Source organism: Hyla sarda, chromosome 3 (genome assembly GCF_029499605.1).
Source record: "Hyla sarda isolate aHylSar1 chromosome 3, aHylSar1.hap1, whole genome shotgun sequence".
In the NCBI taxonomy this organism is placed as follows: Eukaryota; Metazoa; Chordata; class Amphibia; order Anura; family Hylidae; genus Hyla; species Hyla sarda.
Genome location: NC_079191.1, coordinates 172,464,250 through 172,479,336, shown reverse-complemented (window position 1 = coordinate 172,479,336; position 15,087 = coordinate 172,464,250). Strand labels below are relative to the sequence as shown.

At 39.3% G+C, this 15,087-nt stretch overlaps 1 protein-coding gene across 1 annotated transcript in view; it reads left to right on the top strand.

The window, feature by feature from the left end:
• The first annotated feature begins 14,912 nt into the window (after positions 1-14,912).
• Positions 14,913-15,087, top strand: part of LOC130361878 (receptor-type tyrosine-protein phosphatase beta-like) — a 150,638-nt gene continuing 150,463 nt past the window's right edge. The window contains exon 1 of the mRNA XM_056565503.1: positions 14,913-15,053. The gene's annotated coding sequence lies outside the window, so the exon portion shown is untranslated. The remainder of the gene's footprint in view (positions 15,054-15,087) is intronic.

Here is a 15,087-nt window from a genome sequence, read left to right as displayed (position 1 = left end):
TTCATATATGAAGAAATAACAGAAGTCGTATTCTCTTTTATTACATCATGTTAGAGCCGGAAGTAGTGCAAAACCTGACAACAGGTATAATCACCACCACCTCTATATCTCTGAGCTGGGAGAAACCAGAAGGAAATACAAGTTCTTATGAAATCCAGATTGTGGGAAAACCAATATTCATTAAAACCGTGACTACAACTTCTGATATAATCGAAGGCCTGATACCTGGAAATTATTACTTATTGCTGGTCACTTCTGTCGTTGGTGAAAATAACATCACAGGAAACAGTTCACAAATATCTGTGTACACAAGTGAGTATTTCTTGCATTCCAATTTTACCATGATAAATAATGTTTTACACTTTAATTTTTACTACTAGATATAATAAATATTGAATGTCCAGTTAAATTTTATTCTTATGCCCACATGAACCAGTCATACTACATATAAACATCATAATAAAAGTCTATTGCTTCAGTAGGAAGTACCCAACTAGCTTACTATAGTTACATATGTTTTAAAGAATACTTTTAAGCTTATATACTACACTAATATAACAAAGTATGACATATGCTTATGACAAATAAGCATATATTAATATATAGTTTCTGCTTTATAAAAAAAAATGCTTATAGGGTGATTGGGATAATAAACGCTCACCACCACTATTCCTACAGTGTCAAAAAACACCACAGTTTTTATTGTCGGTCAAATCATCCCCCTCTTATAATGTAATATGTCTTTAAAAACACTGCTTGAAAAAAAAATGCATTAAAACAGCATATAATGTAAACTGACTTAACCAATTTAACAGTCTAATCAGTTTACCTGGATCAACTCCAGCAGCCTGCTTTGTTTTGTTTAGATTAACTGAACTTCAGTGATGAGAATCCATTCACTCTTGCAGCAAATCAAGACAAATCATGAGAAATGTAGGCAGCATAAGACATTGATATAAGTAAGAAAATAGGAATCAAAATAGATTAAAACCCATACATTCCACATGAGTAAAAACAGCTAAGCACAACAATGGCACCAGAACCTCTGCAGTATTCACTAATAATAGTCTACACTGCACTTTATAAGCAAAATGTGGGAGTTCTTCTTTAAAACTGAAAAAATATGAAATTATGTTTTATCTCAGTGCTATGCCCCAGACATAAAAAACGCCACATTTGAACACTCTAAGGCTATGGGCACAAAGAGTTGTTATGCCCCTTTGTGGGCCTAAAACATCAGCAAATGTATCCTCTATAGCTAAAAATAAAAGAAAAATGATTGGCCTTTAGTTCATACATAAAAATGCATGGCCAGAACTTTTATGACTATAGGAATTCATCCTTATACATTAGAAGAAGAAAAGTTTCTAAAGAAAAACTGTCTTTGTTTCTTACAGCAACCAATCACAAATCAACTTTCATTTTACCAGAGTTGTTTGTTGAATTAAAACTGTATTGTAATTAGTTACTTTTGACAATAAAGACAGTTTAGATAAATGAGACAGATTAGGTGTTAAACTGCAATGTTTTATGACCAGAATAATTCATATATGAAGAAATAACAGAAGTCGTATTCTCTTTTCTTACATCATGTTAGAGCCGGAAGTAGTGCAAAACCTGACGACAGGTATCATCACCACCACCTCTATATCTCTGAGCTGGGAGAAACCAGAAGGAAATACAAGTTCTTATGAAATCCAGATTGTGGGAGAACCAACATTTATTAAAACCGTGACTACAACTTCTGATACAATCAAAGGCCTGATACCTGGGAATTATTACATATTGCTGGTCACTGCTGTCGTTGGTGAAAATAACATCACAGGAAGCAGTTCACAAATATCTGTGTGCACAAGTGAGTATTTCTTGTATTCGATTTTATCATGATAAATATTTTAAACACTTTAATTTATATGACTAGATATAATAACTGTTGAATGGGCAGGTAAATATTATTGTTATGCCCAAATGAACCAGTCATACCAGATATAAACATCCTACTACAGGTGTTTCTATTACTTCAGTAGGAAGTACCCAACTAGTTTTCTATGGTTACATATGTTTAAAAGAATACTTTTACGCTTATATACTCCACTAATATAATAAAGTGTGACATAGGTCTGTGACAAATAAGCATATATTAATATATCGTTTTTGCTTTATAAAAAAAAAAAAAAATTCAGGGTGATGGGAATAATGAACGCTCACCACCACTATTCCCACAGTGTCAAAGAACACCCCAGTTTTTATTGTCGGTCAAATCATCCCCCTGTTGTCATGGTAATATGTCTGTAAAAACACTACTTGAATAAAAAAATGCATTAAAACGGCGTATAATGTAAACTGATTCAACCCACTTATCAGTCTAATCAGTTATCCTGGAGCAACTCCAGCAGCCTGCTTAGTTTTGTCTAATTAACTGAACTTCAGTTGATTAGACTCCTAAGAAAATAGGAATCAAAATAGATTAAAACCCATACATTCCACATGCTTAAAAACAGCTATGCACAAGAATGGCACCAGAACCTCTGCATTATTCTCTAATAATAGTCTACACTGCAATTTGTAAGCAAAACGTGTGACTTATTCTTAAAAACTGAATACATGTGAAATTATGTTTTTTCTCAGTGCTAAGCCCAAGAAATAAATCAACGCCACATTAATACACTCTAAGCCTATGGGCACAAAGAGTTTTTATGTCCCTTTGTGGGCCTAAAACATCATCAAAATTATCATCTATAGCTAAACATAAAAGAAAATATATTGGCCTTTAGTTCATACATTAAAATACATGGCCAGAACATTTATAGCTATAGAAATTCCTCCTTAAACATGAGATAAAGAAATTAAATTTGTCTAAAGATAAATTCTCTTTGTTTCTTACAGCAACCCATCACAGTTCCGCTTTCAATTTACCAGAGTATTTAAAAAAAAAAAAAACTGTACTGTAATTACCGTATTTATCGGGGTATACCACGCACCGGCCTATAACACGCACCCTCATTTTACCAAGGATATTTGGGTAAAAAAAGTTTTTTACCCAAATATCCATGGTAAAATGAGGGTGCGTGTGTGCGCTTGTATACCCCGATACACCCCCAGGAAAGGCAGGGGGAGAGAGGCCGTCGCTGCCCGCTTCTCTCCCCCTGCCTTTCCTGGGGTCTAGAGCCCTGCTGCCGGCCCTTCTCTCCCCCTAGCTATCGGCGCCGCTGCCCGTTCTGTCCCCCTGACTATCGGTGCCGGCGCCCCATTTCCGATTTCGGCGCCGATAGCCAGGGGGAGAGAAGGGGCAGCGGCCCCTTTATAAAAAAAAAAAACTACTTACAGGGTGATGGGGATAATGAACGCTCACCACCACTATTCCTACAGTGTATTATTATCTATTCCTTATTGTTGGTCAAATCACCCCCCTCATGTCATGGTAATATGTCTTTAAAAACACTACTTAATTAAATAAAAATGATTTAAAATGACACATAATGTAAACTGACTCAACCCACTTATCTGTTTAATCAGTGTACTTTGATCAACTCCAGCAGCCTGCTTTGTTTTGTCTGATTAACTGAACTTCAGTTGATGAGACTCCATTCCCTCTCTCTGCAAATCCGGAGACATCATGTGAAATGGATGCAGCATTAGGAATTGAGATTATTAAGAAAATAGGAATCAAAATAGATTAAAACCCATACATTCCACATGAGTAAAAATAGCTAAGCACAAGAATTGCACCAGAACCTCTGCATTATTCTCTAATAATAGTCTACACTGCACTTTATAAGAAAAAACGTTTGAGTTCTTCTTTAACCCCTTCAGGACCAAGCCCATTTTGGCCTTAAAGAAGATATCCCATGCAGCAAAGAAAAAAAAATACCTAGCCATTCCATAGTATATTCACCTACCACCTCTCTGACATGTTTGTAATTTTTTTTTCCGCCCCCCCATTCACCAGCTATTCAGCTCATAAATTCCAGTTACTTCCTGGTTATGGTGGCTATGCCTGTGATCTCAAAGACTACATTTCCCTGCATGCACTGCTCACATTTCCTGCTCTCAGCTGCCTGAGCAGAGAGCTTGTTACCACCCCTAACTTATGTTAGTCACTCCTACAGCTCTGCTAGCTCACTCCCACATAACACTGAGCTCCAATCATAGCCCTATACAGCAGGGTGACCACATAACACTGAGCTCCAATTTTGGAGAGTACGTTTTTCTGAAATGGTTTTTGGGGGGCATGTTGTATTTAGGAAGCCCTTATGGTGCCAGAACAGCAAAAAAAACACATGGCATACCATTTTGGAATCTAGACCCCTCGGGGAATGTAACATGGGATAAAGTGAGCCTTAATACCCCACAGGTGTTTCGCGACTTTTGCAAATGTGAATTTTTTTTTTTTTACCTAAAATGCTTGTTTTCCCAAAAAGTTTACATTTTTAAAAAGGGTAATAGCAGAAAATACCCCCCAAAATTTGAAGCACAATTTTTCCCGATTCAGAAAACATGCCATATGGGGGTGAAAAGTGCTCTGCTGGCGCACTACAGGTCTCAGAAGAGAAGGAGTCACATTTGGCTTTTTGAAAGCAAATTTTGCTCTGGGGGCATGCCGCATTTAGGAAGCCCCTATGGTGCCAGGACAGCAAAAAAGCCCCCACATGGCATACCATTTTGGAAACTAGACCCCTCGGGGAACGTAACAAGTATTTAAGTGAACCTTTATACCCCACAGGTGTTTCACGACTTTTGCATATGTAAAAAAAAAATAATGTTTTACCTAAAATGCTTGTTTTCCCAAAAATTTAACATTTTTAAAAAGGGTAAAAGCAAAAAATACCCCCCGAAATTTGTAACACAATTTCTCCCGAGTACGGCGATACCCCATATGTGACCCTAAACTGTTGCCTTGAAATACGACAGGGCTCCAAAGTGAGAGCGCCATGCGCATTTGAGGCCTAAATGAGGGACTTGCATAGGGGTGGACATAGGGGAATTCTACGCCAGTGATTCCCAAACAGGGTGCCTCCAGCTGTTGCAAAACTCCCAGCATGCCTGGACAGTCAACGGCTGTCCGACAATACTGGGAGTTGTTGTTTTGCAACAGCTGGAGGCTCCGTTTTGGAAACAGTGGCGTATCAGACGTTTTTCTTTTTTATTGGGGAGGGGAGGGGGGCTGTGTAGGGGTATGTGTATATGTAGTGTTTTTTACTTTTTATTTTATTTTTTGTTAGTGTAGTGTTTTTAGGGTACAGTCGCACGGGCAGGGGTTCACAGTAATTTCTCGCTGGCAGTTTGAGCTGCGACAGAAAATTTGCCGCAGCTCAAACTTGCAGCCAGATACTTACTGTAAACCTCTGCCCATGTGAGTGTACCCTGTACGTTCACATTGGGGGGGAACATCCAGCTGTTGCAAAACTACAACTCCCAGCATGCGCTGACAGACTGTCCATGCTGAGAGTTTTAGTTTTGCAACAGCTGTAGGCACACTGGTTATGTATCACTGAGTTTGTGACCTAACTCAGTGTTTCACAACCAGTGTGCCTCCAGCTGTTGCAAAACTACAACTCCCAGCATGTACGGTGCATGGTGTACATTGACTGCTGAGAGTTGGAGTTTGCAACAGCTGGAGGCACAACAGTCGTGAAACACTGAGTTAGGTAAAAAAAAATCTGAGTTTCACAACCAGTGTGCCTTCAGCTGTTGCAAAACTACAACTCTCAGCAGTCACCGACAGCCAACGGGCAAGCTGGGAGTTGTAGTTATGCAACCAGCAGATGCACCACTACAACTCCCAGCATGCACTTTAGCTGTTTGTGCAAGCTGGGAGTTGTAGTTATACAACAGCTGAAGGTACACTTTCCATAGAAAAAATGTGCCTCCAGCTGTTGCAAAACCATAAGTCCCAGCATGCCCATACGGGAATGCTGGGAGTTGTGGTGGTCTGCCTCCTGCTTTTGCATAACTACAGCTCCCAGCATGCCCTTTTTACATGCTGGGAGCTGTTGCTAAGCAACAGCAGGAGGCTGTCATTCACCTCCTGCTGCTTCCGGCACACAGGTCAGTCCCTCGTCGTCGCCGCCGCCGCCACCCCTCCTGGGGCCCCGATCCCAACATTGACGCCGGGGATCGGGGTCCCCAGCACCCGGGGTGCACGTCCCGCGCCCGCTCACATCCTCCGGAAGAGGGGTGGAGCGGGTTGCGGGAGTGACACCCGCAGCAGGCGCCCTGATTGGTCGGCCGGTAATTCGGCTGACGAATCAGGGCGATCATGATGTGGCACCAGTGCCACCTCACACCTGCAGGCTATGGCTGTTCGGGGCCGTCAGAGACGGCCCCGAACAGCCTATAATTCCGGGTCATTGGAGACCCGATTGACCCGGAATCGCCGCAGATCGCTGGACTAAATTGTCCAGCGATCTGCGGCCATCGTCGACATGGGGGGGCATAATGACCCCCTGGGCGATATGCCGGGATGCCTGCTGAACGATTTCAGCAGGCATCCGGCTCCGGTCCCCAACCGGCTAGCGGTGGGGACTGGAATTCCCACGGGCGTATGGATACGCCCTCGGTCCTTAAAGACTCGAAATGCAGGGCGTATCCATACGCCCTATGTCCTGAAGAGGTTAAAACTGAATACATATGAAATTATGTTTTATCTCAGTGCTATGCCACAGACATAAAAAACGCCATATTAAAACACTATAAGACTATGGGCAAAAAGAGTTGTTATGCCCCTTTTTGGGCCTAAAACATCAGCAAAATTATCTTCTATAGCTAAAAATATAAGAAAAAATGTTGGCCTTTAGTTCATACATAAAAATGCATGGCTACAACTTTTATGACTATAGGAATTCATTCTTAAACATTAGAGGAAGAAAAGTGTCTTAAAAAATACTGTCCTTGTTTCTTACAGCAACAAAACACAATTCTGCTTTCATTTTACCAGAGTTGTTTGTAGAATTAAAACTGCACTGTGATTAGTTACTTTTGACAATAAAGACAGTTTAGATAAATGAGACAGATTAGGTTTCAAACTGCAATGTTTTATGACCAGAATAATTCATATATGAAGAAATAACAGAAGTCGTATCCTCTTTTCTTACATCATGTTAGAGCCGGAAGTAGTGCAAAACCTGACGACAGGTATCATCACCACCACCTCTATATCTCTGAGCTGGGAGAAACCAGAAGGAAATACAAGTTCTTATGAAATCCAGATTGTGGGAGAACCAACATTTATTAAAACCGTGACTACAACTTCTGATACAATCGAAGGCCTGATACCAGGGAATTATTACATATTGCTGGTCACTGCTGTCGTTGGTGAAAATAACATCACAGGAAACAGTTCACAAATATCTGTGTACACAAGTGAGTATTTCTAGTATTCCGATTTTACCGTGATAAATATTTTATACACTTTATACTACTAGATATAATAAATGTCGAATGGCCAGGTAAATGTTATTCTTATGCCCACATGAACCAGTCATACTACATATAAACATCATATTACAAGTCTTTCTGTTGCTTCAGTCGGAAGTACCCAACTCTTTACTATGGTTACATATATTTAAAATAATTTTTTTTAAGCTTATATACTCTACTAATATAACAAAGTTTGACATATGCTTATGACAAATAAGCATATATTAATGTATAGTTTCTGCTTTATAAAAATAAAAAAATGCTTACACGGTGACGGGGATAATAAATACTCAACACCACTATTCCTACAGTGTCAAAAAACACCCCAGATTTTTTTTTTATATTAACTTTATTCGTCATTTTCCAAGAACAATACAAATAATACCTGCGTCAATAAAGGCTCAAAGGTAGACAAGGTACAAGCACAACACAGACACAGGCATCAGTGCCATCAAATATCAAACAATGTGAACTTCCACATCAGTGGTAATCAAGAAACGGAACATCTCAGTCTGCTATATAGGCTGGCCATCACAGCAGAGGAGAATCAAATGGAAACAAAAATGGGTACCTAAAACAACATTTTATAAAGTACCTGAGCTGGTCTTTCTATGGAGCTCATAAGCGTAGGTGGGTGCCATGGATCTAGATGGCACAGAATGCAAGACTGATGAGAATAAAACTGCAACCGTACATGGTTAGGGGAGGAGGAGGGAAACGGGAAACAGGAAAGCGGAAGGGAAGGGGAGTAGGGAAAGAGGAAAGAGGGAAGGGGGAACTGGGAAAACACCCCAGATTTTATTGTTGATCAAATCATTCCCTTCTTGTCATGGTAATATGTCTTTAACCCCTTAACGACGGAGGACGTAAATGTACGTACTGGTGAGGTAGTACTTAAAGGGGTACTATGCTGGTTAGACATCCTACCTCCTATCCAAAGGATAGGGGATAAGATGCCTGACCGCGGGAGTCCCGCCGCTGGGGACCCCCGTGATCTTGCATGCAGCACCCCATTTGTAATCAGTCCCCGGAGCGTGTTCGCTCCGGGTCCGATTGCGGGGGATCACAGGGTGGGCGGCGTGTGACGTCACGCCTGCGCCCCTGTGTGATGTCACGATCTTCCCGTCAATGCAAGCCTATGGGAGGGGGCGTGACAGCTATCAAGGCCCCTCCCGTAGGCTTGCATTGAGGGGCGGAGCGTGACGTCACACGGGGGCGCAGGCATGATGTCACACGCCACCCGCCCTGTGATCGCCCGTAATCAGACCCGGAGCGAACACGCTCTGGGGACTTATTCCAAACGGGGTGCCACGTGCAATATCACGGGGGTCCCCAGCAGCGGGACTCCCGCGGTCAGGCATCTTATCCCCTATCCTTTGGATAGGAGGTAAGATGTCTTATCAGCATACTACCCCTTTAAGTACTACCTCACCAGGACGGGGATAAGATGTCTAGGCACCGGAGTACCCCTTTAACGCATAACCGCGAGCATCGGAGCAATGCCTGGATCATGCACGGCAGGTCCCGGCTGCTGATCGCAGCCAGAGACCTGCCTGTAATGGTGGATACCCGCGATTCCGTGGATGTCCACAATTAACCCCTCAGATGCCGTGATCAATACAGATCACGGCATCTGCAGCATCGTGGTGACTAAAATGGATGATCGGATTGCCCGCAGCGCTGCCCCGACGAGCCAATTATCCAGCACGGCAGATGGAGGTCCACTCACCTGGCTCCGCTGCCTTCCTGGTGTCTTCTGCTCTGATCTGCCTTCCCGCAGACCAGAGCAGAAGATGACAGATAATGCTGATCAGTGCTGTGTCCTATACATAGCACTGAACAGTATTAGCAATCGAGTGATTGCTATAAATATTCCCCTACGGGGACTATTAAAGTGTAAAAATAAAAGTAAAAAAAAAAGTAAAAAAATTTGAAAAACCCCCTCCCCCAATAAAAACGTAAATTGTTCCATTTTTCCTATTTCACCCCCAAAAACTGAAAATATTTTATATACATATTTGGTATCACCGCGTGCGTAAATATCTGAACTATTAAAATAAAATGGTAATGATACCGTACGGTGAAAGGTGTGAACGTAAAAATAAAAAAAAAATCCAAAATAGATGCTTTTTTATAACATTTTATTCCCAAAAATTTTTATAAAAAATGGATTAAAAGTTCTATATAAGCAAATATAGTATCAATAAAAAGTACAGATAACGTCGTAAAAAATAAGCCCTCATACAGAAGCTTATACGGAAAAATGAAAAAGTTATAGGTCTTCAAAATAGGTGAATTTTAAACTTACTAATTTAGTTAAAAAGTTTACGATAGTTTTTTTAAGCGCAACAGTAATAGAAAAGTATGTTATCATGGGTATAATTTTAATCATATTGACCCAATGAATAAAGAACACATGTCATTTTTACCGTAAATTGTACCGCGTGAAAACAAAACCTTCCAAAATTAGCAAAATTGCGTTTTTTTTTTAAATTTCACCACACAAATAGTATTTTTTTGGTTGCACCATACATTTTATGATAAAGTGAGTGATGGCATTGCAACGGACAACTGGTCATGCAAAAAAAACAAGCCCTCATACTAGTCTATGGATGAAAATATAAAAGAGTTATGATTTTTTGAAGGCGAGGAGGAAAAAACGAAAACGTAAAAATTTAATTGTCTGCGCTCTTAAGGTCCAAATGGGCTGCGCCCTTAAGGGATTAAAAACACTGCTTGAATAAAAAATGCATTAAAATGGCATATAATGTAAACTCACAACCAATTCCACAGTGTAATCAGTTTACCTGGATCAACTCCAGCAGCCTCCTTTGTTTTGTTTTGATTAATTGAACTTCAGTGATGAGACTCCATTCACTCTCTCTGCAAATCCACAGACATGAGAAATCCACAGACAAATCCACAGACATGAGCAGCATTAGGAATTAATATTAGTAAGAAAATCGGAATCAAAATAGTTTAAAACCCATACATTCCACATGAGTAAAAATTATTCTCTAATAATTGTCTACACTGCACTTTATAAGCAAAATATGTGAATTCTTCTTTAAAACTGAATACATATGAAATTATGTTTTTTCTCAGTGCTACGCCCCAGACATCAAAAACACCACATTAACCCCTTAACGACGCAGGACGTATATTTACTTCCTGCGCCGGCTCCCGCGATATGAAGTGGGATCGCGCCGCGATCCTGCATCATATCACGTCGGTCCCGGCGCTCATCAACGGCCGGGACCCGCGGCTAATACCACACATCGCCGTTCGCGGCGATGTGCGGTATTAACCCTTTAAAAGCGGCGGTCAAAGTTGACCACCTCTTCTAAAGTGAAACTGAAAGTGACCCGGCTGCTCAGTCGGGCTGTTCGGGACCGCCTCGGCGTCCCGAACAGCTGAACGGACACCGGGAGGGCCCTAACCTGCCTCCTCGGTGTCCGATCGACGAATGACTGCTCCGTGCCTGAGATCCAGGCAGGAGCAGTCAAGCGCCGATAATGCTGATCACAGGCGTGTTAATACACGCCAGTGATCAGCATAGGAGATCAGTGTGTGCAGTGTTATAGGTCCCTATGGGACCTATAACACTGCAAAAAATTTTTTTTTTTAAGTGTTAATAAAGGTCATTTAACCCCTTCCCTAATAAAAGTTTGAATCACCCCCCTTTTCCCATAAAAAAAATAAAGCAGTGTAAAAAATAAATAATTAAACATATGTGTTATCACCGCGTGCGTAAATGTCCGAACTATAAAAATATATCATTAATTAAACCGCACGGGCAATGGCGTACGCGCAAAAAAATTCCAAAGTCCAAAAAAGCGTATTTTGGTCACTTTTTATACCATTAAAAAAATGAATAAAAAGAGATCAAAAAGTCCGATCAAAACAAAAATCATACCGATAAAAACTTCAGATCACGGCGCAAAAAATGAGTCCTCATACCGCCCTGTACGTGGAAAAAAAAAGTTATAGGGGTCAGAAGATGACATTTTTAAACGTATACATTTTCCTGCATGTAGTTAGGATTTTTTCCAGAAGTGCGACAAAATCAAACCTATATAAGTAGGGTATCATTTTAACCGTATGGACCTACAGAATAATGATAAGGTGTCATTTTTACCGAAATATGCACTGCGTAGAAACGGAAGCCCCCAAAAGTTACAAAATGGCGTTTTTTTTTCGATTTTGTCGCACAATGATTTTTTTTTTCGTTTTGCCGTGCATTTTTGCGTAAAATGACTAATGTCACTGCAAAGTAGAATTAACGACGCAAAAAATAAGCCATAATATGGATTTTTAGGTGGAAAATTGAAAGGGTTATGATTTTTAAAAGGTAAGGAGGAAAAAACTAAAGTGCAAAGACGGAAAAACCCTGAGTCCTTAAGGGGTTAATACACTCTTAGGCTATGGGCACAAAGAGTTATTATGCCCCTTTGTGGGCCTAAAACATCAGCAAAATTATCCTTTATAGTAAAAATGAAAGAAAAAATATTGGCCTTTAGTTCACACATTAAAATGTATGGCCAGAACTTTTATGACTATAGGAATAAATTCTTAAACATGAGAGGAAGAAAAGTGTCTAAAGAAAAACTGTCTATGTTTCTTACAGCAGCCAATCACAATTCAGCTTTCATTTTACCAGAGTTGTTTGTAGAAATAAAACTGTACTGTAATTAGTTACTTTTGACAATAAAGACAGTTTAGATAAATGAGACAGATTAGGCGTTAAACTGCAATGTTTATGACCAGAATAATTCATATATGAAGAAATAACAGAAGTCGTATCCTCTTTTCTTACATCATTTTAGAGCCGGAAATAGTGAAGAATCTGACATCAGGTATAATTACCACCACCTCTATATCTCTGAGCTGGGAGAAACCAGAAGGAAATACAAGTTCTTATGAAATCCAGATTGCGGGAGAACCAACATTTATTAAAACCGTGACTACAACTTCTGATATAATCGAAGGCCTGATACCTGGGAATTATTACATATTGCTGGTCACTTCTGCTGTTGGTGAAAATAACATCACAGGAAACAGTTCACAAATATCTGTGTACACAAGTGAGTATTTCTTGTATTCCAATTTTACCATGATAAATATTTTTACATTTTAATTTATACTACTAGACATAATAATTGTCGAATGGCCAGGTAAATTTTATTCTTATGCCCACATGAACCACATATAAACATTCTATTAAAAGTTTTTCTATTGCTTCAGTAGGAAGTACCCAACTAGTTTACTATGGTTACATAAGTTTAAAAGAATACTTTTAATTTATATACTCCACTAATATAACAAAGTATGACATATGCTTATGACAAATAATCATATATTAATGTTTAGTTTCTGCTTAGTAAAAAAAAAAATGCTTACAGGGTGACGGGGATAATAAACCAACACTATTCCTACAGTGTCAAAAATCACCCCAGAGTTTTTATGCCCCTTTGTGGGCCTAAAATTTCAGCAAAATAATCCTCTATAGCTAAAAATAAAAGAAAAAATATTGGCCTTTAGTTCATACATAAAAATGCATTGCCAGAACTTTTATAACTATAGAAATTCATTCTTAACCCCTTAAGGACTCAGCGTTTTTGTTTTTTCATTTTTTCCTCATCATCTTCTAAAAATTATAACGCTTTCAATTTTGCACATAAAATTCCATTTGAGGGCTTTTTTTTGCGCTTTTGCGCCACCAATTCTACTTTGCTGTCACATTAGTCATTTTACCAAAAAATCCACAATGAAAAGGAAAAAAAAATCATTGTGTGATAAAATTGAAGGACAAAAATTTAATTTTTAGACTTTTGGGGGCTTCTGTTTCTACCAGTGCATTTTTCTGAAAAATTACATCTTATCATTATTCTGTAGTTCCATACGGTTAAAATGTTACCCTACTTAGATAGGTTTGATTTTGTCGCACTTCTGAAAAAAATCATAACTACATGCAGGAAAATGTGTATGTTTAAAATTGTCATCTTCTGACCCCTATATTTTTTTTTCCGCGTACTGGCCGGTATGAGGACTCATTTTTTGCGCCATGTTCTGAAGTTTTTATCGGTTTCATTTTTGCATTGATCGGACTCTTTGATCACTTTTTATTCATTTTTTATGATATAAAAAGTGACCAAAAATACGCTATTTTGGACTTTTGAAGTTTTTTTGCACGTACGCCATTGACCGTGCGGTTTAATTAATGATATATTTTTATAGTTCGGACATTTACACACGCAGTGATACCTCATATGTTTATTTTCATTTGCACATCATTCTCTAATAATAGTCTGCACGCAATTTAAACAACAACAAAAAACGTGGCTGGAGGTGCTCAACCCCAAATGCAGTTGTGCATTTATACTGGGGGAGCAGATCCTGCCCTTGTAGTCCATTGCTAGGGGCGATCCCCAGCATAAAAATGCATACAATGGAGGATGCCTGCAGTGGACTACAAGTGCCACAATATAATCCTACACCAGATAAAAGGTGTGGATGTGTAACAATTAGAATAATACAATACAGATATTTAGGTGCACTACTGTGGTAGATGTATACAATGACATTGGCTATCCCTCAACACTGATGTTAAAATTGAGACATTCGCCAGTGTATCCTTATATGAAGGACACACCAGAGCCCGCACACCAACGCCAAGGTTTCTCAAATGGCACGGGACCTAACGCTAACCTACCTGTGCGTGAAAAGCAAAAACCAGGGGCCAGTGGGCAATTACAGCAGCACTAGGCCGACATGCAGCCTGGCTGAGCACACATACAATGGGAGGAGGGAGAGAGGCTACAAGCCCCACCCAAGTTGGCTGATATAGGTGCATGGCCTCACAGGTACAACCTTAATGCTGCCTGGAAAATGTTCAAGGTGCTTTAAAATATGGAGTTTACACACCTCCAAGTATAAATTTTTTAATACATTTTTTAAATTTATACTTGGAGGTGTGTAAACTCCATATTTGTGGGCCTAAAACATCAGCAAAATTACTGTCTATAGCTAATAATAAAAGAAAAAATATAGGCCATTAGTTCATATATAAAAAAAAATACATAGCCAGAAGTTTTATGGCTATAGAAATTCATTAAACTTAAACATGTAAAGAAATGAAATTTGTCTAAAGATAAATTATCTTTTTTTCTTACAGCAACCAATCACAGTTCAGCTTTCATTTTACCAGAGAAGTTTGTAGAACAAAAAAACTGTACTGTGATTAGTTACTTTTGACAATAAAGACAGTTTAGAAAAATTAGACAGATTAGGTGTCAAACTGCAATGTTTTATGACCAGAATAATTCATATATGAATAAATAACAGAAGTCGTATCCTCTTTTCTTACATCATGTTAGAGCCGGAAGTAGTGCAAAACCTGACGACAGGTATCATCACCACCACCTCTATATCTCTGAGCTGGGAGAAACCAGAAGGAAATACAAGTTCTTATGAAATCCAGATTGTGGGAGAACCAACATTTATTAAAACCGTGACTACAACTTCTGATACAATCGAAGGCCTGATACCAGGGAATTATTACATATTGCTGATCACTGCTGTCGTTGGTGAAAATAACATCACGGGAAACAGTTCACAAATATCTGTGTACACAAGTGAGTACTTCTTGTATTCCGATTATACCGTGAT